The following is a 5,794-nucleotide window of genomic DNA, read 5'->3' as shown; positions in this document are numbered from 1 at the left end:
CTGTGCGTCCTCGTCCGTCAGGTGGGGAGGGAGAGAGTGGGGCACAGGGCCGCAGACTTGGGGGCCGTGTTGATTCCAGAGAAGGCTGTGGAGGGCAGTGCTGCGTTTGTCCAGGTGAGAACTCAAAACTTAGGACTCAGCAGTAAACATCTTCGGATGGTCTCCGCTGGCAGTTTTAGAATCTTGTTTGTGAGTTCCTCCCTGAATGTGGTGACAAACCATTCCTCAAGCCAGCATGGGGGAGGGGGAGTAGTGGGGGGTGGAAAGGGACACAGGGCGCTGGCCGGGGCCCAGCTGGCCCTGTGGACAGCCACCTCCTTGGGCCCTGTTCACAGGGACCCAGAGTCTGCTCTCTGTGTGACAGAGAGAAGCCAGGGGCACCTGAGTGGTCAAGGAGGGCTTCCTGGAGGAGGCGACCATTGAGGGGGAAGATGGACAGGAGATAGGCAGGGAAGGGTATGGTGCTTTGGGTCACACAAAGACTGGAGGGAACTCACATGTAAGGGGGTGGAGATGCCTGTGGAGGAGCTGACAGTGGAGCTGGTAGCAGCTGACTTGGATAATGTCCTTAAGTCATTCAGATCTGACCTCATTGAGATCTTTTACCATCTGGGAACCAATTTCACTAGAGACCCCATGGACGTATGGCAGCTCCCCAACAAGCCGCGTCGGTCCTGGGCACGCCGTCACCCGTGGCTCAGTGGCTCGGTCAGAGAGAGGACAGATAGCAAGGGCTCAGCCACCCAGAGGTGCCCGGTGCACGTCTCTCACCACATTTAAAACCCATCCCATTCCCTGTTTGTACCCACTTTCACTGATGGGGAAACTGAGGCACAGAGGCAGCAGGAGGAGTCAGAGAACTGTGTGTGAGCAGGTGACCTTCCCTCTCGGGGACTCAGCCTCCTGACCCATAACGTGACCCTTTCGGCCGTCCTTCCCGAATGGTCACCGTCGCTGGGCTGTCAAGCCCTCACAGCATGCGCGATGGCCTCCTTCCTCCCTCACCACAGCCTCAGGAGGCAGGGACAGTCACTGTCCCCTTTTACAGGTGAGGAAACCGAGGCAGGGAGGGTTCAGTGACTGTCCGAGGTCCCAGGGCCAGTGTGTGGAGAGCCGGGCCTTGGTAGCAGCTGTGGCTGCAGAGTCCGCACCTTCCCCTCCGGGCACTGCCTCTCCCCAGGGCACGAGGTCGCCTTCGGTGGACACACTGGAGCCTGCCAGTGACTGCCCTTCAGACCGCGTGAAACGAGATGGGGGAATGAAAGTGATGCTTTCCGTTTCTTTTCAGCTAAACTACTTTTCCCTCAACCCGCTGAGGAGGGTTGGTACCCGAGGAGGATGTGTCACAGGCATCCGAGGCGCCTGGGCCTCCTGGGTGCATTGGCGGGGCCCCCTCAGGGCCAGGCACTGTGGGGTGGGGACAGCCTCAAAGACTCTGTGTGTGCGGGGCTTGCGGGTGGCTCGCTGTCCCGAGTCCGGCCCCAGAGCCCTTACTGTGCGGCTCCTGGGGCTCTGGCCCCGGGCCAGGCTTCTGGGCCCCTGGAAGGCGGGGTCCTGGCTGAGGACTCCCCAAGTCACTTCTCCGCCCGTTTCCTCGCCTCTCACGTGGGTGTCATACTCGGCAGGCTGTCCTGCGGCTCAGAGGGAACAGTGTCCACGTGCCGTGGCCAACAGCTGGCCCTTGACCTTGAGTTGCTAGCCATTCTGTGCCTTGATTTCCCCACCTGTAAAGTACGGACAATCTTAACGTACGTGTATATATGTTAACGGAGGAACAGATTCCTCTCCAGAGAGGAAGGGAGAGGGAGAGAGAGAGAGAAACATCAATGATGAGAGCGTCATTGATCAGCTGCCTCCTGCACGCCCCCCACTGGGGATCCAGCCGGCAACCGGACATGTGCCCTGACCGGGAATCCAACTGTGACCTTTTGGTTCATCGGTCAATGCTCAACCACTGGGCCTCGCTGGCCGGGGCCGGGCGTTGCTGCCTTTTCCTAGGGTTACTGGGAGAATCAAGTCATTAATTCGTGCACAGGGCCCGGCACAGGGCGCGGCACCTTTGTGTGTGTTTGCACTTCCTAGTGCCAGTCCCGCCCCCGTGGCGGGAGAAGAGCTCCGGGAGTGTGTGCGGAATGAACTTGCGGGCGCCTGTTCCCGCCCAGGCTGAGGGCCAGCAGCTCTCTCTCCGGTGACCCCGGCCAGAGCCGGGCAGCCAGGAGTTCACTTTCAGTTGGAACTGGTGACTGTCCATTAGAGGGAACTGGTTTGGCAGGTCAGGAGTCCGGAACCTTCTGGGGAGGCGTCCCCTTAAAACAAGCAAAGGAGACACTGGCGGGCAGGGAGCCGGTACATTGTCACCCACAGGACAGCTCCAGGTGGTGGGGCCACCACCAGCTCCCCCACCTGCTTTCCCACTCCCACCGCTCACCCCAGACCCCCACCTGCTCACAGAGGTCAGCGTGGGCCTCCCGGGGGCGCAGAGGAGATGGGACCCAGGGCCCTGGTCTGGGAGGTGCAGAGTGGCCTGACCTCCCCCTGGGACCCGGGGCGCTTCTCTCTCTGGCCGAGTTGAGGGAAAGCCTGTGACCTGGCTGACCTGTAACCCGATCTTTCTGGAAGAGGCATCCGAAGGCCGAGAGTAGGTTTCTTAGAGGGAGCGTATCTCACCACGTTCCTCTAACCCACACCAATTTCCAAGGAGGCAGGTGAGTAGATTTGAATCCGACCGAATAACTGAATTGCACTTGAGCCAATGATGATAGAAACCATGTATGGATCACTTCCTGCCTGCAGAAGCCAGAAGCCCCTGTCGCAGGGAGCGGGGACAGCATGTGCAAAGGCCCGGAGGCAGAACAGCCTGGCGGGTCGGAGGAGCGCCAGAGGCCTGGGTGGCTGGAGCAGAGAGCATGGGGGAGCTGAGGTGGTGTGAGATGAGATCCAGAGGGCGGCAGAGCCAGGCTACAGGGAGTCTCGGGGGTTGGTAGGGGTTTCGATTTTATTCTAAGAGCAGGAAGCTGTTGGAACTCAGGTGCCATGGGAGGTGTGGAGTAGGCGGCTGGGATATTCGAGTCCAGAGCTGGGAGAGAAGTCTGCTCTGAGGTCTGAGTTTGGGGGTGGAGAGCATGAGAATTAGCGTCCCTTAGGCGGGAGAGGAGGGGGCTGGGCGTCCCCCACCTGGCATGGATGATGGAGGTTATGGCAGAGGCCCCACCATGTCCACTCCCGGGAGGGAGCAGCCCGCAATGGCAGAGAACGGAGGGAGGGAGGCGGGCAGTGAGAGTGACCTGGGAACGCTGGGGAGGCCTGGCCTGGAGGCCTCGAGTGCTGGGCGCTGTCACCTGCCTGTCTCTCATCCCACAGGCCCCCTCCCCTGGGCTCCTGTTCACGTCCCTGGCCTGGGTGAGGGCTGAGACTCGGGCGTGAGTCAGAAATGTTCCCGGCTCCCAGGGAGCACACGGTGATAGGTCAGGAAGGACACACAGACGCCGGGTACAGGCTGAGGAAGGCTGTGATGGAGCTGAGGGCTGCTGGCGCCCCGAGGAAGCCCCTCTCCCAGCCTGGGGTGGGTGAGGCTCCCGGGGCAACGGGACACTTTTGAATGTAATGAACAAAAGACCCAACTCTGAGCTATACTGTCCATGTAGCTGAAATGGTATGGAGATCAGGTACGGCTTGATCAGGGCTTTTTGTGGGCCTCTGGATCTTCAGGGGCAGTGAGTTACTTGCAGCCTTTCCAGGCTTCACCTTCATACACAGCAGACTGCTCCCGAGGCCTCTGTTGACACAGGGCCCTGCTTTCCCAGAAGCCCCTGGGAACCTTTCCTGGTGCCGCACGGGCCTGAGTGCCCTCATCCCTGCGGCCTGGGAAGAAGCCGAGTGCTGATCGTCTCACTTGGCTCCCCACAAACCTTTGAAGAGGAAGATAGGGTGACTCTTGGGGATCAGGTGGCTCTGGGAGGTGGGCTGGGCCTGCGCCGGCAGCAGGGCCTATGCGGGGAATGCACACCTGGATGAGCCCTGGGAGCCCCGGGCAGGGCGAGGCCGGGGAGAGCCGAGTCTTGGCCTTGGTGCCTGCGAGAGCCACAGGAGGGCGGGTGGCCCAGCAGACCCCTCGCCCCCTCTCAGCGCCCAGGGTCCCTGGGACCGGGGGGGCAGGCCTCTGACAAGGTCACGTAGCAGGTCACCTGGCTGCTGCGGCCTCGGTGTCTCCCCCAGTGTCCTGCCCAAATGCCCGTGGCTGCCGGCCCCGCTGCCTGGCACCTGCCTGCCTTCTCGCCAGCGTCAGGCCCCAGCGGTGTTGGCGAGGAAGAGCGGGCAGTGGGGTCCGTGTCAGTCCATCGTCAACAGCTGCGACAGCGGTGAAAACGCCTCTCCCAGGAGCCCCTGGATTCCCACCTCAGTGGGGACCCCCTTCTCATCCCAGAGCAAGAATCCCCTCCCCTCCCACCTGGGTCTGCATTGCCTGCCGCAGGTGTGACCCTGCTCCAGCCCTTCCTCCAGGCGCCTCAGGGCTCTGCCTGGATATACAGGCTTAGGCCCGGATGGTGGGGGCACCCACCCGCTCCCAGACCAGAGGCGGGCGTGCGGATTGCCGGATGCCGTATGCCGTAGCGAGCTCTTCCTCCATGCCCTGCGCATCCACCCGCCACGCGGATGAAATTTGGTGCTAATTTGCCCAAGGTGAGTAGGCGTTAATTTGTAGCAACAGCGTTTTGATAATTGCTCTGAGGGGTTGTTTGTGGAATGTGCAAATGTATTTTTATAGCAACAAACCATTTGCTGTGAAGTATAAATAGAACAGTCGGCGAGTTGAAGTCTCGGTTGCATGGCATCCGCGTGGCCCACATCTCCGCCGGAGCTGGAGCCGCGTCACATGCCCTCCAGTCCCCATCCCGGGAGGCTCCTGGGGCGGCTCAGCTGGAAGGGCCTGCGGCCAGAGGGGCAGGAGCCCAGGTGTGGACTCAGGCGGAGGATGAGGCGGGACAGTCATGACTCCCCCGCCCTGGCCAGTGTGGCTCAGTGGTTGAGTGTCGGCCTGCAGACCAAAGGGTCCCAGGTTCGATTCCGGTCAAGGGCACGTACCTTGGTTGCAACAGGCTCCTCCCCGGCCCGGGTCCTGGTCAGGGCTCGTGCAGGAGGCAACCAATCGATGTGTTTCTCTCCATCTTTCCCTCTCTCTTCCACTCTCCCTAAAAACCAATGGAAAAATATCCTCGGGTGAGGATTAACCAAAAAAGAAAAGGAAAATGCCTCTCATTCAGTGCCTGCTCCTGGCCGAGGGCTGGCGCCCAGCGAGAAGGCACATTAAAGGATCGTTCCAGGAGGGATAACGCAGGCCTGTCTTCTGATGTAAACATGAACACGCGCTAAAGATTTTATTTGACTCCGGAGGGAACCTGGCCGACGTGATCGCTGGTTGGAAAGAGAATCCGAAGGGCAGGTGTTTATGGTCAGGAATCCGGAAACGACGTGAGAGGGAGGCAGATTTGGACCTTGGGGGGCAGCGTGGGGGAGGGAGAGAAGTGAACGAACCTCCACCTGGCAGGACAGAATTCGCATCTACAGACAAGAGTGATTGTGTGCCGCCCTCCCCTATCTATCACCACAGGCTTGTAACACAGCTTCCCGGGATGAGTCAGACAGCCCGAGGGGGAGATAACCCGGGACCGTAGTAAATGCAGAAAATTGATTGGCAGCCAGAGATTTAAGTAACAGTTCAAATAACTTTTCAGGAAGAGGGTGGGGTCCCAGTGCAGAGACTGAGGAATGACACCATGGCCTGGACACAAGGATG

General features: G+C 60.3%; 1 protein-coding gene across 1 annotated transcript in view; it reads left to right on the top strand.

The window, feature by feature from the left end:
• Positions 1 to 4,002: 4,002 nt before the first annotated feature.
• ARHGAP8 (Rho GTPase activating protein 8) overlaps positions 4,003 to 5,794 on the top strand; it is a 40,317-nt gene continuing 38,525 nt past the window's right edge. Inside the window, exon 1 of the mRNA XM_014533171.1 lies at positions 4,003 to 4,680. The gene's annotated coding sequence lies outside the window, so the exon portion shown is untranslated. The remainder of the gene's footprint in view (positions 4,681 to 5,794) is intronic.

Source organism: Myotis brandtii, unplaced genomic scaffold (assembly GCF_000412655.1).
Source record: "Myotis brandtii unplaced genomic scaffold, ASM41265v1 scaffold952, whole genome shotgun sequence".
NCBI classification, from domain to species: Eukaryota; Metazoa; Chordata; class Mammalia; order Chiroptera; family Vespertilionidae; genus Myotis; species Myotis brandtii.
This window is presented reverse-complemented; position numbering and strand designations above follow the sequence as displayed.